Source organism: Eriocheir sinensis, chromosome 54 (genome assembly GCF_024679095.1).
Source record: "Eriocheir sinensis breed Jianghai 21 chromosome 54, ASM2467909v1, whole genome shotgun sequence".
In the NCBI taxonomy this organism is placed as follows: Eukaryota; Metazoa; Arthropoda; class Malacostraca; order Decapoda; family Varunidae; genus Eriocheir; species Eriocheir sinensis.
In genome coordinates this window covers 10198914-10224154 of record NC_066562.1, presented here as the reverse complement: position 1 = coordinate 10224154, position 25241 = coordinate 10198914, and the positions used below count along the sequence as shown (strand labels likewise).

Here is a 25241-nt window from a genome sequence, read left to right as displayed (position 1 = left end):
CACCGGCAGACTTTCCTGAGGGGTCTGGTGGTCAAATCGTGTCGCGGGCAAGTGTTGTATAGTGGTGCCGTCTTGCCTGGCTCATGCTGCCTCCCAGAGTGTCCTCTTAAAAGTGTGTCGTCAGAGTCCAGGTTGACAGGCGGTCACCAGGACAGCATTTGGGTAGTCTTAGGCCATGTGCTATCTTGGGTTGGGTTGGTTGGGCTGGGTTGAAAGGTTGTCTTGCGCTCTCTTGGTTCAGGATGTACAATGCGTATCCGCGTATGACTTACCCACCGATAGCTTTACGCAGTGACTCAATTACCCTCATCATGTCTCGTGATCTATATGAATCACTGTAGGAAGGGAGTAAGGAAGCCTTGACAGACACGTTGCTTTAATTTATATCTTTTCCTTGGCGGCCCTATGATTAATTTTTCTACCGGGGATCGAACCAAGGCCATAGAGAGAGAGAGAGAGAGAGAGAGAGAGAGAGAGAGAATTTGTCATAAGCTTCCTAAAACCTAACCTTTTATAACCTTTGCCATATATAGAAAAAAAGAGCGAAGCGTGAGTGTGTTCGTCCGTGCGTGTGTGTGTGTATGTGTGTGTGTGTGTGTGTGTGTGTGTGTGTGTGTGTGTGCGAAGACTGTCAGAAATGGAGGCGGAGAGTGAGTGTAGCGATGCGCCCCCGGACGTACGCTTCCTATTATTTAGTTAGTAATTGAAGAAGGAAGGAAGGAAGAGAAGAAGGAAAGGAGGAATTACGAACGATTTGAAAGAGGAAAGTAAGGAGGAAAGAAGTACAGAAAGGAAGGAAGGAAGGAAGAAAGGAAAGAAGGAAGGAAGGAAGGAAGAAAGGAAAGAAGGAAGGAAGGAAGGAAGGAAGAAAAAGCTGTCCTATTTATTCTTTGTTAAATTCATTGTTGTTGTTGTTGTTGTTGTTGTTGTTGTTGTTGTTGTTGTTATTGTTGTTTTTGTTGTTAAGATGAATATTTGTCCTGATTAGAAAGTGGAGGAGAAAGAAAGATAAGAAGGAAGGAGGAAAGAGATAAAGAAAACAAAGAAGAGCAGAATGGGGAAGGAAGGAAGGAAGGAAAATTAGTGAAAAGGTAAGAAGGAAGGAAGAAAGAGAGAAAGAAAATAAGAGAAAAAAGGGGAAGGAAGGAAGGAAGGAAGATTAGCAAAAAGGTAAGAAGGAAGGAAGAAAGAGAGAAAGAAAAGAAGGGAGAGAAGAGGAAGGAAGGAAGGAAGGAAGAGAAGTAAAAAAAAAGTAGAAATAGAAATAAGTAAACGACGAAGATGAGGAATGGAAATAATACGTAATAATAGAAAGAAAGGAAGAAAGGAAGGAAGGAAGGAAGAGAAGGAGAAGGAATGAAGGAAGATAAATAAAAAAAAATAAAAAAAACGAATATAATCAAACAACAACAACAACAACAACAACAACAACAACAACAACAACAACAACAATAAAACTCGCAAGATAGATAGATAGATAGATAGATAGAGAGAGAGAGACTGTGTGTGTGTGTGTGTGTGTGTGTGTGTGTGTGTGTGTGTGTGTGTTTTGCAAGGGTACTATCTCCTTAATCTGGAGCGACAAATTACCAGCGTTATGATAAGACGGATCAGCTGTACGTTGCTCTCTCTCTCTCTCTCTCTCTCTCTCTCTCTCTCTCTCTCTCTCTCTCTCTCTCTCTCTCTCTCTCACCGATCTTCTGCATGCCGGAGTAGAGGAGGAGGAGGAGGAGGAGAGATGCGCGGTGGGGAAGAGGGGAGGAGGGGGGCGGGAGGGCAGCGTGTATCAGGGTGGTCATGCCGTGCCCGTTGCCCACCCTCACCCCCCCTTGCTGCCCCCTCCCCCTTCCCTGTCACCCCCGCCCCCCCTTCAACCGGAAACAATATGGACGTCAACTTATAATATTCTCTACTACTTTAATCACCCCTTCAACACCCCCTTCCAGCACCCGCAGCTCGTTTTCCTCGTGGTGGTGAGCGGTGGTGGTGTAGGGGAGGCGTATGGTGGTGTATGGTGGTGTTGTGGCGTGTGGTGTGGTGGTGGGGGCGGTAAAATGGTCCGGGGGTCGGGTTAGCGGGGTAGGGTTGGCTGGGATAGAAAACGTCGGGCAGGTGAACACGGTGCCCAGTCAGTCGGTTTGCCTTGCCAGAGGAACACACGCTCTCCCTCGCTCGCGCCCTCACTTGTCCCATCCCGCCCGCTCGTGCAGTTTCATGACCCCCTTCAGCGCGCCCTTCTCCCTGCCTCTCCGTAGACAAGTGCACCTCAACCTCTACCTGTCGCCTCACGCTGATCTCTGGGTAACGTGACAGCACCTTGGACGCGGCCCCGAGAGGGTACGACAGGTGCCACGACATCCCACGAGGCGACTGAGAGAGCCTCCGCGGTTTCAGAACGGCGCGCGACACGGGGACTCTGCCGCCGCCGTTGTTAAGCTCAGAGAAGCTACGATACAGCCGGCACGAGGCTCCACGAGGGGATTTTGACGGCTAGCATTGCTCTGGCCTGGCTGAGACGCTACGTTCCAGGCGGCTCGAAGCTCTCACGCGGATTCTGACGGCCAGCGTTATTGAGTCCCGTGGGGCAGCGTGGCCGAGCTCAGAGGGTGTCGCTGGGCTCAGATGGAGGCCGTGATCGAGCGCGTGCGTCGTGTAGCGGTGATTAGTGACGATGACCACATTGTACCAGACTGCGACGACGGCCACATGAACGACCCACACGAACCCACGACACAGCCTCCCTGGGCCTCAGACTCGGTAAGTGTGCATGTGTATATGTGTGTGTGTGTGTGGGGGGGTGTATGTATGTGTGTGTGTGTGTGTGTGTGTGTGTGTGTGTGTGTTGATTATCGTAAATGCGTGTTATTTTTTTCTCTTCTCTCTCCTCCTCCTCCTCCTCCTCCTCCTCCTCTCAAGAATTCACCATCACCGCCGTGGCCTTCAGAAATGTATGCATCTCTCCTCTTCCTCCTCCTCCTCCTCCTCTCCTCCTCTCCTCCTCCTCCTCCTCCTCCTCCCTCTTTCGGTATCCTTCATCTCTTTCTCCCAAATGTTCCTCTTTCTGTAGAGTTGAACCCTTCCTCCTCCTCCTCCTCTTCCATGTTATACTAATGTTCTTTCAAATCCCATCTCTTAGCAAATTTTAATACCTCTGTAATCATTCAGACTGACATTAATTTGGAGTCAAGTAGATAGGTATTTTTTCTTTTAAGTTTATGAGTTTTCTTGAGTTTATTCATAAGAGAATGCGAAAATATATACTTAGATTTCTATGGAGTAACGATGATTTGAATGCGAAAAATAACAAGTACTGGATTGCAATGTTTTCCAATACCAAATACGAACTCTGATTTCTTTTTATCATCATCATCATTATCATCATCATACATTTTTACTCTTGTTATATATGCGTTAGGTGTGTGTGTGTGTGTGTGTGTGTGTGTGTGTGTGTGTGTGTGAAGTGGGCGTGTGTAACCGTTGTGAAATTCTGCGTTAGATTTCCATAGAGTTAACATCAGAAACCCGCAGAGAGAGAGAGAGAGAGAGAGAGAGAGAGAGAGAGAGAGAGAGAGAGAGAGAGAGAGAGAGAGAGAGAGAGAGAGAGAGAGAGAGAGAGAGAGAGAGAGAGAGAGAGAGAGAGAGAGAGAGAGAGAGAGAGAGAACAGTATGGTATCTATTTTATCTCCATTCCTCGTCCTCCTCCTTCTTCTCCTCCTTTTTTATCTTATTTTATTTTAAGTCATGTTCATCTTCCTTCTATACCTATGTTCCTCCTCCTCCTCCTCCTCCTCGTTTTGTTCCTTCTCTTCTCTCTCCTCTCCTCTCCTCTCCTCTCCTTTTTCCTAGTGGTTACATACGGTACTATAAGACCAGGAAACACATGGAGCACAGTTCTAACATTCTAGGTGACGCGCGAACAGAGGCTTGGGGTCATATTCTTAAACATCTCGACCCCCAAACACACATATCTGACAAGGCTTACGTAGGAGTGATGGGCATTTTCAGGGGTACTTTTATGATCCTTCTGATTGGTGGACCCTTCGTCTGTACCATGAATCTAAAAAAGCACTCATTAGAACCCGTCTGATCTCCTTTAAGGCCTTTGGAAATAGTTGAGGCGAGAGGTGGGTGAGTCTGAGAATACCGCCCTTGGAGATACCCGGCGCGCGACTCTTGGGACAGGCACGCGACCACCTTCCCGCGGCTGTCTGAGGATCGCGCTCCCTGCCACGCTTCCCGCTACCCGCCCGCCGCCTTCCGCCCCCTCTCGTCGCCTTCCCGCCTTCCTATCTATGTGGCCTCGCTTGTTCGTTTTGTGTTGGGGTATTATTCACTTGAGCTTCGCCTCCTCCTCCCCCTCCTCCTCCTCTTCTTCTTCTTCCTCCTCCTCCTCCTCCTTGTGTTTCGTTTGTCACATGCTTAATTTCATCTTCCGTCTCATTACTGTTATTGTTATTGTCTTCTTCTTCTTCTTCTTCCTCTTTATCACTGTTAACGTTATTATTATTATTATTATTATTATTATTATTATTATTATTATTATTATTATTGTATTCTTTCTCCTCCTCCTCCTCCTCCTCCTCCTTCTTCTTCTTCTCTTTCTCTTTATTTTAATCATTATTCTCGTTATTGTTCTTGTCATTACAGTCTTCCTCCTCCTCCTCCTCCTCCTCCTCCTCCTCCTCCTCCTTTTCCTCCTCTTCATTAACGTCTCCTCCTCCTCCTCCTCCTTCTATCTCTTAATTTCCTCTCCTTTTATTGTTTCATCTCCTCCTCCTCCTCCTCCTCCTCCTCCTCTTCCTTTTATTCCTCCATTATCTCCTTTTCTTCCTCTCTCTCTCTCTCTCTCTCTCTCTCTCTCTCTCTCTGTCCGGAAATAAAATATGTGTAAAAAAAGAAAAAAAAAAGGAAATACAGAAATAAGGAAAGGAAGGAAGGAAAAAAAGGAAAGAAAGGAAGGGAGGAAAAAGAAGTAATAGAAAATGTAGGAATAATAAAGAAGGAAGGAAGGAAGGATGGAGTACATATGTGTGTGTGTGTGTGTGTGTGTGTGTGTGTGTGTGTGTGTGTGTGTGTGTGTCCGGAAGTCCATAGTCTTTGTTAGGTCAGTTATGCACACACACACACACACACACACACAAACAGAAGACACGCGACTCATCACCGGAAGAAGAATAAAAAAGCAAAGAAAAAAAGAAAAAAAAGCACGCAAGTGGAGCGGAAATTCCTATTAGTGCTGTTGTTGTTGTTGTTGTTGTTGTTGTTGTTGTTGTTGCTGTTGTTGTTGTTTTCTTCTTTTTTTGTCGTCTTGGTGAACTTAGGAATGAAAGAAACGAACGAAATAAGGAAGGGAGTATTAAAGAAAATTTGATGAATGATGGAAGGAAGGAAAGAAAGAATGAAGGAAGAGAGAGAGGATGAATGAAGAATGGAGGAGAAAGTTACAGGAGAGAGGGAGAGAGAGAGGAAGGAATACATAGGAATACATAGGAAGAACAGATACCAGAAGACCTATCGGTCTATGGCGAGGGTGTCTGTTTACTACCGCTACTACTAGTAATCTACGTGTGGTAGAAGGGGAGAAAAGAACGAGAAGGAAATGAAAGAAAGGGAGAATAAGGAAGATAACAGGAAGAATAGAAGAGATGGAGGGAGGGAAGGAGGAGGGAAGAGAGGAAAGGGGGATAAGGAGGAGGGGAGAGAGGAAGGAGAAAGAAGAGAGGAGATGAGGTGGAGGAAAAGGAGGAGAGATAGAGGAGATGAGCAGAGAGAGAGAGAGAGAGAGAGAGAGAGAGAGAGAGAGAGAGTCAGTTAATACTATTCAAATATTTATCAAAGCAGACACCAGAAGCAAAGGAGGAGGAGGAGGAGGAAGAGAAGAAGAAGAAGAAGAAAAGTCAAGGATAAAGAGAAAAGTAATAAAAATGCAAATTCCTAAAGAACGAAGGAGGAACAAATATTAGCAGAAGAGAGGAGGAGGAGGAGGAGGAGGTGAGACAGACGGAAGACGGTAGCAGAGGTGAGGAAAAGGAAGAGGGGGAGGAGGAGAGACAAGAGGAAGAGAGTAGCAAAGTTGAGAAAGAAAAGGAGGAGGAGGAGGAGAAGAGGAAGAAGGGGAGACCGAAGGAAAACAGTGACTTAGGGAAGGAGAATGAAAAGGAGGAGGAGGAGGAGGAGAGGAAGAAGGGAGACCGAAGGAAAACAGTGACTCAGGGAAGGAGAATGAAAAGGAGGAGAAGGAGGAGAAGAGGAAGAAAGGGAGACCGAAGGAAGACAGTGACGTAGGGAAGAAGAATGAAAAGGAGGGGAAGGAAGATGAGGAGGAGGAGGAGGAGAGGAAGGAGGGAGACCGAAGGAAAACAGTGACATAGGAAAGGAGGAGGAGAAGGAAGATGATGAGGAGGAGGAGGAGAGGAAGGAGGGAGACCGAAGGAAAACAGTGACATAGGAGAGGAGGAGGAGAAGGAAGATGATGATGAGGAGGAGGAGAGGAAGGAGGGAGACCGAAGGAGAACAGTGACGTAGGGAAGAAGAATGAAAAGGAGGAGGAGAAGGAAGATGAGGAGGAGGAGGAGGAGAGGAAATCAAAACCCATAATAGAAGGAAGGAAGAGGAGGAAACAGAATAGAAAAGAGGGATAATAGAAAAGAAAAGAGAAGGATAAGGGTGATAAAGAGGAGGAGGAGGAGGTAGACGAGAAATAAACAGTAGATGAACAGGTAGACAAGTAGATGAAAGAAGGAAGGAAGGAAGGATAAGGAAGGAGAAAAGTCAATCACCCAGCGAAGTAGGAAGGGAAAAGGGGAGAGAGGAAGAGAAAGGAAGGAGGGGGAGGAAGAAGGAAAGGAGACAGGACGAATATCAACCAGGGAGAGACAGACAGACAGACAGACAGTGAATGAATGAACCTGCCCATACCTGTACTCGTTAATGCGGGTCAGGTGGGCTCATTCATGGCGCAGGTAGGCTGGGGGGAGGAAGGAGAAGGAGGGGAGGAAGGGGAGAGGGGGCAAGGGTTAGGCAGGGAAAGGGTGACGAAGGAAGGGGGGGCAAGGGTAGGGGAGAAGGAAGGGGAGAGGGGGCAAGGGTTAGGCAGGGAAAGGGTGACGAAGGAAGGGGGGGCAAGGGTAGGGGAGAAGGAAGGAGAGGGAGAAATGGACGGTAGGGAAGGAGGGAGAATGGGTATGGGCAACGCTTAGGATGGGGGAGAAGGAAAGGGAGAGGGAAGGAGTGAGAATGGAAGGAGACAAGAATAAAAAGGAAGTGAAGAGGGGAGGGAAGAAGGAGGGAGAATAGAAGGGAGAAAGGGGAGAGGGTCAAGGGAAGGAGGGAGAATAGATGGGAGTAAGGGTAAGGCTGGTGGGGAAGGAAATGAAGAAGGGGTATGAAGTGAAGAGGGGAAGGTAGGAGGAGGAAGGGAAGGCTGGTGGGGAAGGAAGGAAGGAGGTGAAGAAGGGGAGGAAACAAGGGAAGGAATGAGGGTACGAGGGGGCAAGTCTTAGGATGGGGGGAAAGAAAGGGGAAGGAAGAGGAAGGGGAGAGGAGGCAAGGGTAGGAGGGAGGGTACGAGGGGGGAAGGGAAAGGCTGGTGGGGAGGGGAAGGAGGAGGAGGGAGGGGAGAGGGAGTGAGGATACGAGAGGGGAAGTGTAAGACTGGTGGGGAGGGGGAGGAAGTGAAGAAGAGGGAGGAAGGGGAGAGGGAGTGAGGATACGAGGGGGAAGGGGAAGGCGGGTGGGGAGGGAAGGAAAGGGGGGGGGGGTTAGCGGTCAGGCGGGCAGAGGCAATGAATGAGCCGTGGAGGTGTGATTTTGGGGGCCACGGTTGTAGTCTGCTCAGGTAGGAAGGATTGAAGAAGATTGGCCCACCTGTGTTTATATATTCTTCATAGTTTACCTTTATTTCTTCATTCATCCTTTTTTCACTACAGGAGCAGCGAGTAGCGGGCTTTTTTTATTATTGTTTCCTTTTTTTGTGTGCCCTTGAGCTGTCTCCCTTATTATATATATATAAAAAAAAACGTTCAGCGACGGTAGACTTTCCAGACGGGTTCTTTTTTAGGTCAGTCGCGGGGAAGTGTTTTAAAGTGGCGCCATCTTGCTCGTGTAGTTTTATTTTCGTTTAGTTTTAAGACGTTTCGTGATTTTAGTTCAGCTTAATTTTGTCTAGTCATTTTTTAGAGAGGAAGAAGGAGGGATAGAAGGAAGACGGTGACAGGGGGAGAAGAAGGAAGAGGAGGAGGAGGAGGAGGAGGAAGAAAGTGAGGAAGGAGAGACGGAGGAGAAAGAAGGGATAGATGCTGGAAATACAAGAGAAGGATAAGGAGGAGGAGGAGGAGGAGGAGGAGGAAATAATAATGTAATAGGGAGAGGATTGAAGGATTGAATAGAACACTGTAGAGCCGAGAAGAATTGAAGCAGATTGATGTATTTGTCCCCTGGTAGAAAAAGTGTTGAAATTGCCCGTCGGGGTTTGGAAACTAGGTCAGTGGGTCAGGTCACTGGTCAGGTATCGCGCAGGTGTTCCCTCGTTGACCCCGCCCACCCATTCATCCACTCCTTAGGGAAAACACGTGCGCGGAGGAGGAGGAGGAGGAGGAGGAAGAGAGGCTTATGGCTACCTGGAAGAAGAGGAGGAGGAGGAGGAAGAGAGGCTTATGGCTACCTGGAAGAAGAGGAGGAGGAGGAGAAGAAGATGAAGGAAAGAAGGAGGGAAAAGAGAGGAACAGAGAGGAGAAGAAGAGGAGGGAAAGGGAAGAAAGAGGAGGAGGAGAAAGAAAAAAGACGATATGAGAAAAGAAGAAGAAGAGGAAGGAGAGAAGAATAACGAGAAGAGAAGAAAGAAAGAGAAAGGAGGGAGAATGGAGGAGAACTGGGGAAGGAGGAGGAGGAGGAGGAGGAGCCGATAAAAGAAGAGAAGAGAAAGAGGAAGAAGAGGAGGAGAATTAAGGGCTTAGTGAAGAGGAGGGGGAGATGAAGGGAAGGAGGGAGGAGGAAAAAGAAGGGATTTGTGGAGGAAGGCAGATGACCTGTCGTATTTAAAACCCTTCCAATCCCCTGAGTAATTTTTTGACCTTTTCATTCATTCATTCATTCATTCATTTCTCTTTCCTTCCTTCTTTCTGCTTCCCTTTTTTTCCCTTCCTTCCTCTCCTTCATTGATTTCTTTCTCTCCTCTTTCCTTCCTTCTCTCCACTTCCTTTTTCTTCCTTCCTTTCCTCCTTTCTTCCTTCCTTCCTTCCTTCCTCTTCCTTTTCTTCCTTCCTTTCTCTCCTCTCCTTCATTCCTTTCTCTCCTCCTTCCTTCCTTCTTTCCACACTTCCTTTTCTTTCTTTCTTTCTCTCCTCCCTTCATTCCTTTCTCTCCTCCTTCCTTCCTTCTTTCCACACTTCCTTTTCTTTCTTTCTTTCTCTCCTCCCTTCATTCCTTTCTCTCGTCCTTCCTTCCTTTCTTACTTCATGTATTTTTTTCATTCCTCTCCTCCTTCCTTTCTCTCCTTCATTCTTTTTTGCATATTCTCCTTTCTTCATTCACGTTCTATTATTTTCATTCCTGTCTTATTCATTCATTCATTTCATTATTATTACGTTTCTTCTTTCATTTCTTTCTCCAGTCATTTCTTCATTCACATCTCTATTCATCTTCAACGTATATCTATAGCAATAATAATAATAATAATAATAATAATAATAATAATAATAATAAACAGTTTTCTCGTTGTCACCAGTTCCAGTCGCACTTTTTTTGTCATTGTTTACTTTTAAGCTCAATCGGCTCAAGTATTTCCCTCAGTGAGTCATTTTGATCCCACCTGTTCGCTGAGGCACCACACGGACCTGGCAACACTTAATCCCGTCTCCTAATTATTAATCTCTTCAGTGCATACCTTCAAATTACTTCAGGGACCGTTGACTTCATTACCGTACCATCTTAAGATTAACCAAAGCCTCCAATACTAACATTACTTCTATTTAAATTCCTTCATCGTCATCATCTACCTTATTTACAAACGTTAGCTTCATTTATTAACATCTAATTCATATTAACCGAAGCCTCCCATACTAACATTACTTCCATTCAAATTCCTTCGTCCTTTGCCTTACTTACAAACAACTCCTACGAAAGCGTTGTCAAATTTGTGTGCTTAAGACGAAAATAAGATGAGGTCAAAAAGAAAAAGTGCGAGAGAAAAAGAGAGAGAAAAGAAAGATAGCGATGGTAAAAGAGAGGATTATTATAGGAATAGAGATGATAAAAAATGCTGTAAATGTGATGAAGTGCATGTAGGCTTAAAATTTCGACCCCAGCCAAAAAACTTCACGTCTAACCTAACCTAACCTAACCTAACCTAACCTAACCTAACCTAACCTGACCTGACCTAACCTGACCTGTTCATATGCGTTCAGGGTTCCCACAGTTTACCTCCCCCAGGTGTCCCCACGTACACACAAGGGTCCACAGCGGTCCTACATCCCCTGAGACAACCTAACGTTCCAACCACCAAGGGAACGGATATAGTATTTAAATGGATGAGGAATATGGATAAATGAAGGAAGGAAAGGGTAAATGAAGAACAAATGAATGGCTTAAGGAATGAAGTAAGGAAGGAAGGAGTCTTAACGAAGGAATGAAGGAGGAATGAATGGGGATGAAAAGAATGAGGAAATGGACGAGTAAATGAAGAAGAAATGAAAAACACCAACCAAATAAAATAGAAAATGGAATAATGAATAAGATAGTAAAAAAATAGAAAGGTGGAGGAAGTAGTAGTAGTAGTAGTAGTAGTAGTAGTAGTAGTAGTAGTAGTAGAAGGAGGAGGAGGAGGAGGAGGAGGAGAAAATAAAGGAAAAGTATGCAATAAGAGAAAAAGGAAAAAGAACGGAAATTTATATGTCAAAACACACACACACACACACACACACACACACACACACACACACACACACACACACACACACACACACACAGTACTCCCCCACACACTCATTCCCTCCCCCCACAAACAACCCCTCCACCCCCCAACACAAACACACACACTTTAAAATCCCCGCCAATTCACGTCGACCAATCAAATGTCTTCTAGCGACGAGGAGCACACATGATTGGCTGAGTGGATTGTGGGTAGCGAGGAGGAGGAGGAGGAAAGAGGAGCCAGGTCAGAGGTGAATCAGTCAGTCTTCAGTCAGTCAGTCAGTCAGTTAGTCAGTGGGATACAGTTGCCGCCACCACCACTACTGCTGCTATGGATACAATGTGGATATTCGAGGACGATGATGATCTGTTCAATTTATTGGTACGTGGAGCATTGCCCGAGATATTAGTGCTGGTTAGTGAGTCCGTGATTGCAGGTAAGGTAAGGTGTTCGTTCGTCCGTGGTCCGTGTTCGTGGTTCCGTACGCTTATGTGATGAATCTAGATATCATTAACGTCTCAGGCTCCCACTACGACTATTTTTAAGGTCACAGTGAAGAGTAACCGAGTTTTCATTGGTGTTTTTCCTCTAGAGCGGTGGGGGAATGGAATAGACTAAGCAATCACATAGCGAGTGCAGGGACGATAGCTTGTTTTAAGAGTAGACTGGATAGCTACATGGACGAGGACGACAGGTGGCAGTGGGGGGAATCTGGAGCTGCCCTGTGTAGGACATAGGGCCTCCTGCAGTCTCCCTGTGTTCTTATGTTCAAGATGCAGGAGTCGTGTAAAACTATCACTAACATCACTATCTGTTTGTCTGTATATCTGTCTTTTTATAGCTGTTCTCGTTCTCTTCAAGTTGTTTTCCTGGCTTACCCATCGTGGACATGACATTGTATAATAGCATTTCTTAGTCCTGATGAACTCTACAACATGGCATTATAAACAAAGTCAGGTCTTTTTTGCGTCTTGGCCTGTGGCGCCGGTAGGCCTTCATAGTAGGACCTGATGGTCGTCCCCAGACTGTTGTGGCGCAGACAAGTGTTTATAGTGGCGCCATCTTTACTTTTCTCCATTTTAGACCCCTAGTTGCATACTATAGATTGTTGGGGGGGTGTTGGAGGGTCATGCGACGCCGATCTAGCGCAGTTTTTGTGCTGTCAACACTTGTTCACTGCGTACTTATCACGGACGAATGGATACCTTGCCTAACGTGTGTGTGTGTGTGTGTGTGTGTGTGTGTGTGTGTGTGTGTGTGTGTGTATGAATAGATTATACTGTATTATTCTGTCATTATTTTAAGTATATTGTGTATCTTTTCTTATTCATCTTTTCCTTATTCCTAACTTTCTTTATCTTTTTTTCACATATCCTTTCTTCGTTTTACTTTTTTATCTTTTCTTCATATTCTGTCTTTTTCTTTTTATTCAATTTTTTTCTATTCTATTTTTTATTCTATTTTATTATTATTATTTATTATTATTTAATATTTTCTGTTTTATTCTATTTCTATTCTCTATTCTCTTTTTATTTCATTCCCCATTCTATTGTATTTATTCTATTCTCTTTTTTATTATATCTTCTATTCTATTTTTCTTTTCTTTCTTTCTTTTCCTTTTTTTTCCATATCCTTTCTTCGTTTTGCTTCTTTATCTTTTCTTTCTCTATATTCCTTTCTTTTTCTTTTCTTTATCTTTCTTAAATCTACATCTTCCTCTATCTATCTGTCTGTCTATCTATCTACGTCTTCCTCTATCTATCTATCTATCTATCCACCTAAGCACCTTCCAACCTGCAATAACTCAGGTGACCCAAGATGACCTGACCTGTGACCTGACTTCAGTATATGTGTGTGGGCGTGGGGGTGGGGTGGGGGGGATGAGGTCACGTGGCTTGCTAATTACAGGTGTTGCCACGCGTACAAGTAATTAGGGTCAAGGAGAGGGGGAGGAGGGGGGGAGTCAGGTGAGAGAGAGAGAGAGAGAGAGAGAGAGAGAGCGCGTAATCGAAATGTCCACTTATTGACTAACGTTCTATTAATAGCGTCAACCTTTCCTACAACGGACAGCGAAGAAGAGTAGTGACCAACGTGACCTATAGCATTACAAAAGAAAATAATAGGAAAGATTTTTATCCTTATTTCTTCGTCGTAGATTTCGTTTCACATCGCTCTTCTCCTCCTTACAAACTCTTCTCCGCCACACACTCTCTCTCTCTCTCTCATTAGGTCATCGGGAGAGAGAGAGAAAGAGACAGACACACACACACACACACACACACACACACACACACACACACACACACACACACACACACACACACACACACACACACACACACACACAGACAGACAGACAGACAGACAGACAGAGTTTTCAAGACAATGTTAAATCCCTTAATCCAATTCCCTTCTGAGCCTGTTTTAATCCCCCTCTCGCAACCTTCCTCCCCTATCTTTTCCTGTTTCTTAATCTTTTCCTCCACCTGGCGACGTGATGATGATGATGATGGTGGTGATGATGGTGATGATGATGATGATGATGGTGGTGATGATGATGACTAATAGCGGAGGTAGTTTTCCCCTTTCCCTCCCTCTCCTCTCTCATCTCCTCCCTTTTCTCTCCCATCTACCATCTTCTCTCTCTCCCTTCTTTGTTTTTCCTCTCCCCCCGTTTCGCCCCACTAGCTAAGTTGAATAAGCTTGTATGTATGTATGTATGTATATATGTGTGTATGTATGTATGTATGTATGCATGTTTTGGTAAGTTTCTCCCCACAATAATCTCCCACCCGTATGATTCTGTATGTGTGTCTATAGTTAAGGTCACCCTCTCAACCTTCTCCCCACTGACACCCCCATCTCCCCTCTCCCCACTCAGCTGTCACTCCTTCTCCCACAAGCTGAGTTAGATAAGTTAGATAATATGCTTGTATATATATATCTCATTCACCCATCATCCTTCTCCCCACTAACAACCCCATCTCCCCTCTCCCCACTCAGCTGTCACCTCCTCTCCTATAAGTTGAGTTTGACATGTATGAATGTGTGTGTGTATGTATGCATGTATATATATCTCTCACCCCTCATCCTTCTCCCCACTAACACCCCAATCTCCCCTCCCCACTCAGCTGTCCCCCACTCTCCTGCAGGTTGAGTTAGACAAGTATTAATGTATGTGTTTATGTATGCATGTATATATATGTTCAGATAAGCTATGCCCCACTCACCCCTCACCCTTCTCCCCACTAACACCCTCATCTCCCCTCCCCACTCAGCCGTCCCTCCGTCTCGTACAGTTCGAGTTTAAGTATGAATGTGTGTATGTGTGTATGTGTATATATGTTCAGATAAGCCATGCCCCACTCACCCCTCACCATTCTCCCCACTATAACTCTCCCCTCTTCCCTCCCCACTCAGCCGTCCCCCCCTCTCCCTCAGGCCGAGCTGGACAAGTATCTCCCCAGCCTGGCGGAGGGCTCGGTACAACCTCGTTGGCGACTCCGCCTCTCAGATCGACGAGTTCTTCGAGGGCGAGGTGACCCAAACACGGGGACCTGGGTGACAGGCGGAGGGGGCGGCGGCGGGGCGGAGGGGGCAACACCCACGTCTCCCCGTCAGCCTGTCGCACCCCCACGACGAGGACGTGTTTATTAAGCCTGAGCCTGTGAATGAGTCCCCGCGCCTGAGCCTCTGGGATGACGTAACAGGGGATCTCCGTGGCTGGACAGCGAGCCACATGACCTCCTCGGGGCCATGCTGGGGGCGCCGCACCACCCCCACCACCACAGCCACGGCCTCAGCCCCCACCCCAGCCTCCCGCAGTACCTCCCGCCGCAGCAGATCAAGTTGAGGACTCCCTTCCCCCGCCCTGCAGCCTGGCCCAGGACTCACCCAAGCTCATCTCCACACCCTCACCGCCGCCCCCCCTCGGCCCGCCCCCGTTTCCATCACCCCCACACCCCCACTTCCACACACCCCGCCTTCAGGTTCCCCTCCAGCACCACCCTAGGCCTCTCCCCCCGGCTCTGTATGCCCCCCACACCCCCAGCCTCAGACCAGGGCTCCCCAGCTGACCCTCACTACCGTCGGCCATCACCGCCCCCCTACATGGTGCCCCCCTCACCCACATCGGCGGGGGTCGGCGGCCCCTCCACATGCACCTGGCCTGGGGGTGGAGGATGCGCCCCTGATGCTGGCGTCGCCTCCTGCCCTCCACGCTGTGCTCGGAGGCGGCGGGGTGGTTGGCACTGCGGCGGAACAACCCAGAGCTGAGAAGAGACGCATCCACCACTGCGACTTTCCGGGTGAGTATGGGGGAGAAGGGGAGGGGGGAGGTGAGGAATGTTGGGGAAGGGGAGGTGGGGGGATTGAGGAGTGAGGGAGAGATGCAGGAGGTTGGTTAAAGAGTGAACCAGTGAGTGAGTGACAATTTTGGGAAAGGGAAGGAAAGGGAGAAGTGGATTGAAGAATGAGGGAGGGGGTGGGTGGATTGGGGAGTGAGGGACAGATGCAGTGAGGAGAAAGAGGAGATAAAAAGGAGCTTTGGATGGGGGGAGAGAGGAGAAGATTGGATGAATGTTGGAGGAAGGGAGAGAGAAGGGGAGGAAGTGAGGAAGGGAAGGAAGGAAAGTAGAGAAGAGAAGGAGGAAAAGAATAAAAAGAAAAAAAATAGGGCTAGGAATCATTTAAGTATTGGGTAATCTCTCTCTCTCTCTCTCGCACATATTAATACCTTTTTTTTTCTTTTTTTTTTTAGGTTGCACAAAAGTCTACACAAAATCTTCTCACCTCAAAGCTCATCAAAGAATACATACAGGTAAGATTATTATTATTATTATTATTATTATTATTATTATTATTATTATTATTATTATTATTATTATTATTATTATTATTATTGTGATTGAATTGTTTGTTGAGTTTTGAATTTCTCTCTTCTCTCTCTCTCTCTCTCTCTCTGCCTTCTTCTTTCTCTTGCATCCCAAATCCTCCTCCTCCTCCTCCTCTTCTATTCTTATCCTCTTCTCCTCCTCTTCTGTCTTCTTCCTCCCTCCATTCTCCTTCTCCTCCTCCTCCTCCTCCTCCTCCATCCTTTATCATTATCTCCCTCCTCCTCCTCTTCCTCTTCCTCTTCAACACACTTATAATCATGCAGCCAGAGAGAGAGAGAGAGAGAGAGAGAGAGAGAGAGAGAGAGAGAGAGAGAGAGAGAGAGAGGAGGGGGGGGGAGGGTAGCTTGGCACGTCTTCACAATCGCTCCAGGGATTCAAACGCGGCGGGACTGGCCAATCAGCTCGCTCCGCCTCGACCAATCAGCGTCCTCCTCCTCGCCCTTCATTCACAAGTCTTGGGGGAGGCTGCCGGTGTACGATAACTACCTCCCGCGGTGGCTGAGTACGATAACATGGCCTTGAGGGGTTGCCGGGAGTACGATAATGGTGAAGAATGATAATAATAATAATAGTAAATAATGATGATAAGAAGAAATAGTGTAAATGGTGATAAAGAATGGTGATGATAGTTGATAATAATGGAGGAGGAGGAAGAAGAAGAGGAGGAGGACAGGTGTGAAAAAGAAGTTATTTGCACACCTGTGAAGAAGAAGGAGGAAGAGGAGGAGGAGGAGGAGGAGGAGGCAACCGGAAGGAACACTGGAGGAGGAAGAGAAGGAGGAGGAGGAAGACAGATGACATGACGTATAGGCCGTGAAACCATAAGGAAGAGGAGGAGGAGGAGGAGGAGGAGGGTGTGAGAGAGAGAGGGAGAGTAGGAGGTCCGTCAAATCATCATCGTCATCATCATCAATCGTAGCACCGTAAAAATGAGAGATAAATGTTTACCCAGAGAGAGAGAGAGAGAGAGAGAGAGAGAGAGAGAGAGAGAGAGAGAGAGAGAGAGATTGGAATGAGGTCAACCTTCACCGCTGGAACGCAAGGAAAGAAATAATGTCTGGTTTTTATCTCTGGGGGAGAGGGAGAGAGGGGAGAGGGGGGCTGTGTGTACACGGGGGGGCGGGGGGGGAAGAGGGGGGGGGGCGTGTGTGTGTATGTGTGTGCGTGTACGTAGGAGACACACATACACACACACAGCAAGACAAATTTATTAACACACACACCAAAAAAAAAATCTTTGTTTTAAAATCGAAATAAAACAGAGAAAAAGGATGGTGTGTGTGTGTGTGTGTGTGTGTGTGTGTGTGTGTGTGTGTGTGTGTGTGTGTGAAAAATAAGATTGAAAGAAAAAAAAAAGAAAAAAAGAAGAGTAAGAAAATATATGTATAGAGATAATAAGAAAAAAAATAGAGGAGGGAGAGAGACAAAATAAAATAACGAATGGGAAACGATAATAACCGTGTGTGTGTGTGTGTGTGTGTGTGTGTGTGTGTGGCAAGGGCTCCAGGAACAGGTTTTGAGCCGTTCAAGTTTACCGTGCATGAGGGAGGGGGGAGGAGGAGGAGGAGGAGGAGGAGGGAGGGAAGGGGTTAGTCAGGCAAGAATGAAGGGAGGGAGAGAGAGGGAGGTGCGAGAGGAGAGAAGGGGAGAGAGAGGGAGAGAGAAAGAGAATGAAGGGAGACTGAGGGAGGAAGGAAAGGAGGGTAGAGAGAGAGAGAGAGAGAATGAAGGAAGGTTGAGGAAGGAAGGAAAGCGGGAGAGGAAAAAGATGCAAGAGGGAGGCTGAGGGAGGAAAGAGATAGAGAGGGAGGAAGAAGTGGAGAGAAATGAAGGAGGGAGGGAGGGAAGAAGGAAGAAGTGGAGAGAAATGAAGGAAGGAGGGAAGGAAGCAGGCTCTAAGAATGAAGGCGGGAAGAGGGAAGAAAAAGAAGAATAAAAAGAAAAACAACGAAAGAAAGGAAGAATGAAAATAAACAGCAAAATAAGAATGAAAGGAGAAAACAAAAAAAAAAGAGACAGAAAGACTGGATGCAGGAATAGACAGCCAAGTTGAGAGAGAGAGACAGACAGGAGTGGACGGAGCAGACAGGATTAAAAGCAGCCAAAGAGAATGGATGCAGAGATAGACAGTCAAGTGGAAAGAGAGAGACAGACAGGATTAAAAGCAGCCAGAGAGAATGGATGCAGAGATAGACAGTCAAGTGGAAAGAGAGACAGACAGGATTAAAAGCAGCCAGAGAGAATGGATGCAGAGCTAGACAGTCAAGTGGAAAGAGAGAGACAGACAGGATTAAAAGCAGCCAGAGAGAGTGGAAAGACAGACAGACAGGATTAAACTGCAGACAGGAACCGATACAAGAGACAGGAGTTCAGACAGAAGGGTACAGTAGGCAGTATACAGAATGGGCGCGCGCTGAAGTACGGTCTAGCAAGGAGGGACGCAGCGCTGGGCCTTGGCTATCTTCCAGTACGCGGGATAAAAACTGAATGGCGGGGCTTTGTATGAGAAGGGTAATGCTCTGAGGCTGGAGGCGCCGGAGGAGGAGGAGGAGGAAGAGGAGAAGGTGCAAGAGAGAGAGAGAGAGAGAGAGAGGGAGAGAGGGAGAGTGTGAGTGAGAGAGAGGTACCTTGTGTCCTAGTGTGTAGATAGGGAGGGAATCTTTTTTTACGTAAGGATATGTTGTGAGATTTGATAGGGAAGAGAAAGGGAAAGAAAAGGGAATAGGAACAGAGGAAGATTCTACTACTACTACTACTACTACTACTACTACTACTACTACTTCTACTACTACTATTACTACTATTACTACTACTACTACTACTACTACTATTACTACTACTACTATTTATCATCTTTTCCGTGTAAGGTTGAATTGAAGGACGAATTTGTGTGTTGAAAGAGTGTGCGCGTTCGTTCTTATGTACACACACACACACACACACACACACACACACACACACACACACACGTACACACAGCTTTCACGTGTGTGTGTGTGTGTGTGTGTGTGTGTGTGTGTGTGTGTCCTCTTTGGAAAACCACGTAGCAACAGTGTCCTCCTCCTCCACCTCCTTCTTCTCCTCCTCCTCCTCCTCCTCCTTCTTCTCTTCTCTTCTTCCTCCACTTCCATTACCTTCTACTCCTCCTCCTCCTCCTCCTCCTCCTCCACTTCCTTCTCTGTCCTCAACGGCCCATCTTCCTCCTCCTCTTCCTCCTTCTCTTCCTCCCCACGCATGACCCCTCCGATGACCCTCGCCAGCAGCATCACGGCTTCTCCTCCTCCTCCTCCTCCTCCTCCTCCTCTTCTTCTTCTTCTTCCAAGCCTGCTTCTCTCCCGGCGCACATCCAGACAAAAATTCCGTCATGCAGCTCCGCCTCCTCCTCTTACTCCTCCTCCTCCTCCTCCTCCTCCTCCTCCTCCTTCTGGCTGTTTGGTCTCAGTGGTTCGCTCTGTCCATTTACGGTTCGATTCCCTTGTGTTTGTATTAACCCCCTCCCCCCCTCCCCCCCCTCCTCCTCCTCCTCCTCCCCCTCCTCCTCCTCCTCCTCTTCCTCCGATCTTCTATCTCTTCTTCTCCTCCTCCTCATCGTCTTCTTAATATGTCTCTTGATCTTCTCTTTCTTCTTTTTTTTGTTTTCTTTATCTTCCTCCTCCTCCTTTTCCTTCTTCTCTCTCTCTCTCTCTCTCTCTCTCTCACTCTCTCTCTCTCTCTCTCTCTCTCTTCTTCATATCTCTCTCCTCTCTTCCTTTCCTTTTCTTCTCTTATGTCTTCTTTATCTTCCTCCTCTTCCTCTTCTTCCTTCTTTTTCCTTCTCTTCTTCTTTCTATCTTCAATATCTTTTTTCCTCATCTCTCATTCTCTTTCTCTTCTTCTTATTCCTTCTCTTCCTTTTCCTCTCTTTTGTTTTCTCTATCTTCCTCCTCTTCGTCTTTTCTCTCATCATCTCGTCTCCTCTTCTCATCTCTTCTCTTATTATCTCCTCTCTTTCCCTCTTCTCCCTTTTCTCCTTCTGATCTTTTCTCTCCACGGCTTCTTGCAGACTCCTTTCGTTCTTATGTTCTTAAATTTCTCTCTTGTCTTTGATTTCTCTCTTATTTATCTCTTTTATTTCTCCCTTTCTTTCTCTCTTTTTACTTCCCTTTTTTATTTCTCTTTTTTCTCTCTTTTATTTCTCTTTTATTTCTCTCTTTTTATCTTGATTTCTTCTCTGTTTTTCTCTCTCCCATCATCTCCTTTTCTCATCTTCTATTATATCGTTTCTATTCATCTCGCATCATCTCAGTTCTCGTCTCGTCTCGCTCCGTCCCGTGAATGGCCGCTAGTGTGCAAAATCCTTCCTCTACGACAATACTCCTTAAGGGAATGACTGTGCAGGGTGACGTTGGTTAGGATTAGACTTGGTAACAATGAAGGGTAGACTCATTCATTACTACTACTACTACTACTACTACTACTACTACTACTACTACTACTATTGCTTCTGCTATTGTCTCCTCTTTCCTTCTCTTTCTTTCTTTTCTATTCTTTCCTATTCTTCTTCTGTCTTCTTTCCCTTTCTCCTTTTTTCCTCTTTTTTTCCTCTTCTTTTCCTCTTTTCATTTCTCTGCTCTTTTCTCTTCTCTCTTTTACGATTGCTACTACTACTACTACTACTACTACTACTACTACTACTACTACTACTACTGCATTAAGATGGTTCAAAGGTTAATGTGTCTTGGTCCTCCAGTAGAAAGTGTTATAACGACCTGACCTCTTGCTGCTAAGGACGCTAATCCTATGCAAGTCACGTGTATGTTTGACCCTTAGTGGCGAGGATGGGCTAATAACACCCTCCTCTTCCCCCTCCTCCTCCTCCTCCTCCTCTTCCTCCTCTTCTGTGTCTTCTTCATCTTCCTCCTCCTCCTCTTCCTTCAACAGTACCTTTCTCTCTCTCTCTTTCTCATGAGTTCAAACGAAGAAGAGAAATGAGGGAAGGAAGGAAAGGGAGAAGGGAAGACCTGGGAGAGGGAAAGGAGGAGGAGGAGGAGGAAGAAGAAGGGGAGGAGGAGGAGGAGGAAGAGAAATGCATGCTTGGTCAAGGCGAAAGAAAAAAATATACGCGTCACTGTATTACGAAGAGAGAGAGAGAGAGAGAGAGAGAGAGAGAGAGAGAGAGAGAGAGAGAGAGAGAGAGAGAGAGAGAGAGAGAGATTGTTCATATATTTCTTTTATTTCTCGTATTTTCCTTTTACATTCTTTTCCCTAACTTTTATTAACAATTTATTAACACTTTCTTTTTTTCCATTTTCATTTATTTTCTCTTTTCTCTTTTTTTATTTCTCTTCTTCATTCATCTTTATTTATGTATTTTATTTTTCTTATTTTTTTTCTTTAATTTTCTTAGCTTCCTCAAAACACACATTCTTATTTTCTCTTCATCTCCTTTATTTTCTCTTTTATTTCTCTTCACATTTTATATTCTTTCTTTGCGTCAAGTTGTAGGAGGGCCTGTTGTGTGTGTGTGTGTGTGTGTGTGTGTGTGTGTGTGTGTGTGTGTGTGTGCGTGCGTGTAGGCTGTGTATGGAATTTGCAAAGCCTGTTTTAGAAGTGGTTTGTGATGACGCGGCAGAAACGACAAGAGGTGGAGGACGTGGAGGAGGTGGAGGTGGTGATCGTATGTGTAAAAATATATGAATGGAGATGGTAGTGGTGGTAGTAATAGTAGTAGTAGTAGTAGTAATAGTAATAGTAGCAGTATTAGCTTGAGGAGGAGGGGAGGAGGGGGAGGAGGAAGTAGATAGGAAGTTTAGCGATTATATTTCTAGAAGATGAGGAGGAGAAAGAGAGAAACGACAGAGGAGGAGGAAGAGAAAGAGGACGAGGAAGAAGAGGAAATGATAAAGGAGGAAGAGGTAAGAAGAGGAAGAATAGGAAGAAGAAAAAAAAGAAAAGTCAAACAGAAATTACGATTCGGACACAACGAAGAGGAGGAGGAGGAAGAGGAAGAGGAGAATTAGAACGAGGAGAGGAGGAGGAAGAAGGAACAGAAGGCGAAGAAGTAGGAAGAGGAGGAGGTGAACTAGAACGAGAAGAGGGAGTAGAAGACGAAGGAGGAGGAGGAGGAGGAGGAGGAGGAAGAGGAGAACTAGCACAAGAAGACAGGGAAGAGAGAGTCGAAGAAGTAGTAGGAGGAGGAGGAGGAAGAGGAGGAGGAGGAGAACTAGAACGAGAAGACGAAGAAGGAAGAGGAGGAAGACGAGGAGGAGGAGGAGGAGGAGGAGGACCACATAGTTTCATGACCGGTCCTTTTTTTATGAAGGCTCCGTATTAGGAGATCCCCATGTCCAAAGAGGGAGGGGGGCGGAGGGGAGGGGAGGGCGTTCACCCATTCAGAATTAAGGTGTGGACTGGCTGACCCCCCTCTCCCCCTCCCCCTTTCTCTCTCTCTCTCCTTCTCTCTTCCCCCCATTTGCTCTCCTTCCCCCTCCCTCTCTCTCTCTCTCTCTCTCTCTCTCTTTCCTTCACTCTGTTTTTTTCTTTCATTTTCTTAGCTTTCTTAAAACATACATTCTTATTTTCTCTCTATCTCCTTTATTTTATCTCCTCTCCTTATACCTCCTCCTCCTCTTCATGTATTCTTCCTTTCTTCTCCTTTTCTCCTTTTTTCTATTCCCTTTTCTTCTCTCCTTCTAATACACCTGTCAAATTTTCCCTCTCCTCCTCTCAAACACCTGTAAATTCCCTCTTCCTCTCTCTCTCAAACACCTGTAAATTCCCTCTCCTATCTCGTAAACACCTGTAAATTCCCTCTCCCTCTCTCTCTCAAACACCTGTAAATTCCCTCTCCCCCTCTCTCTCTCTCAAACACCTGTAAATTCCCTCTCTCTCTCTCTCTGAAACATCTGTAAATACCCTCTCCCTCTCTCTCCCTCTTTCCCCCTGCCCCCCTCTCACACCTGTCTCTCTCTCTCCCGCAGGTGAGAAGCCGTACAGATGCCAGTGGCCGGAGTGTCAGTGGCGGTTCGCTCGGTCGGATGAGCTGACGAGGCACTACAGGAAACACACCGGCGCTAAACCCTTCAAGTGCAAGGTGTGTGAGCGGTCCTTTGCGCGCTCCGACCACCTCGCCCTGCACATGAAGCGCCACCTGCCGAAGTCACAGAAGTAGAGAGAGGTAAGCTGAAGAAGGCGGTGACGAAATGAGGGGAGACTAAGAAAGGAGTTACATGGAAAGATAGTTAGGAGATAAGGATATTAAGTAAGGTGAAGGAAGCGAAGAAGGAACGAAGGAAGATGAGGAAGTGAAGGAGAAGAGACGGACAGCTTATAAGGATGAAATAATAAGAAAGAGAAATAAGAAAGGAAGGAAGGAAGGAGACATAAGATAAGCCTTCCGGAACCGCAGGAGAGAGAGGCTGAAGAAGGCGACGAAGAAAGGAGAACGAAGAGGAAATAACAGAAGATAGAAGGAGTTTAAGAAAGATGAGAAGCGAAGAGAGGAAGAAGGAAAGAAGGCTGATGACGAAGGCGATGAAGTGAAGACGGAAGGAGGAAATAAGAAGAAGAATATAAGAAGAGAAGGAAAATGAAAAGAGAAATCCCCAAGTTATAAAAGCAGAAAGAGGAAGAAGAGTAAAGAGGAATACACGAAGGAAGAGGAGAAGGAAAGGAGGAAGAGAAATGAATGAAGGAAAGTTAAGAAATTAAGAAACCAGTGAAGGAAAAGATGATTGGCTACGAGAATGAAGGAAGGAAGAAGGTGAAGGAAGGTGATTGGTGGATACGAAAGTGAAGGAAGAAGGAAATTGGTGTTGACATGAAAGAAGAAAGTGAAAAGGAAGGTGATTGGTTGATAGGAAAGTGAAGGAAGAAAGTGATTGGTGTTGACGTGAGAGAAGAAAGTGAAAAGGAAGGGGATTGGTTGATAGGAAAGTGAAGGAAGGAAGTGATTGGTGTTGACATGAGAGAAGAAAGTGAAGAAAAAGAAGTGATTGGGTGATTGGTGAATATGAAGATGAAGGAAAAGACGAGAAAGTGACTGAAAATGAAGGAAAAAAGAGGAAAAAATACAGGTGAATAAGAGAATGAAGGAAAAAATGAAAAAGTGACTGGAAATGAAGGAAAAAAGGGAAAAAAAAATACAAGAAAAGTCAGACGTAGAAGGAAATGAAAAGGAAAGGAAAGGAAAATCAAGGAAAAAACGAAATATTGTCACCTCCTTTATTTTCCTTTTTCTTTTTACTAATTTTAATCTTATTTATTTTAATCATTTCTTGTTTTTTTTTTATCTTTTCTTATTTAGGTAGTTTTTAGAAATGACAAAAACAACAACAACAAAAACAACTTGGGCATGAAAACAGCTGATTGTGTTGATGGAAATGATGGTGTAGATGATGATGGTGATGAATTTGGTGAATGTTACGATGGTGATGAAAGTGATGATGTTGGTAATGATGTTGTATGTGTTGATGATGGTGATGAGGGTGACGATGATGGTGGTGATGGTGACGCACTCCTTCACCTTCATCATCTTCCTCTACGTGTGTGACTAGACATCCTTTCTTTTTTAGTAATATAATTTTTTACATTGTTTTATAGTTTATTAAAGGTAAGGCGAATTATTATTATTATTATTATTATTATTATTATTATTATTATTATTATTATTATTATTATTATTATTATTATTATTATTATTTTGCAATGGTGTTTATATTTTTTTCTTTTATTTATGAAGGTGACGGACGATCATTCTTTTTTATTTTATACACGAATGCTCTTTTTTATTGTTTGTTTGTTTTCCAAGATGGTGTACAATTATTTTTTATTTCCATTCATATTTTTTTAACTGTTTTTATCATGGTGACGAAGGAATAGTTATACACGAATGCTCTTTTTAATTTTTTCAAGACTGTTCACTTATTTTTTTATTCATATTTTTTTAGACATTTTATTTCACTATTTTAATCATATAGACGGAGGAGCATTTACCACCACACTCGAATGCTCTTAATTTTTCAAGATTTTATGATTTACGAATATACACAAATGGTCTAAGTTTATTTATTGTTTTAAGTTCTAGAGGACGGCTGTACTATTATCACTATTACTACCATTATTATTATTATCATCATTATTATTATTATTATTATTATTATTATTATTATTATTATTATCGTAGGCCCGTCACCCTCCACCCAGGTCAAGGCCATCTTCTAGGCAAGGCCACAGCATGTATTTAGCACGTTAAGGCGTTCTCAGCTCCTAGGGTTAAGGCTTTCTGGCTGCTACCGTCCCCCTTTGTTTTAGCAGACACTCAGACATACAGCCCCCTCTCCCCCCCTTCCACCCCTTTGCACCCCTTTGCCCCCCTAGCCACTTCCCAATTATCTACGTGGCTCACTTATGTCTACCATCCCCTTCATTCTTTAATCTCCCACCCCCTTCACTCTTTA

The 25241-nt window shown here is 45.2% G+C and overlaps 1 pseudogene; it reads left to right on the top strand.

Annotated features, from left to right (window-relative positions):
* The first annotated feature begins 2397 nt into the window (after window positions 1–2397).
* LOC126983759 (Kruppel-like factor 3) lies at window positions 2398–25238 on the top strand (annotated as a pseudogene).
* Window positions 25239–25241: the final 3 nt, after the last annotated feature.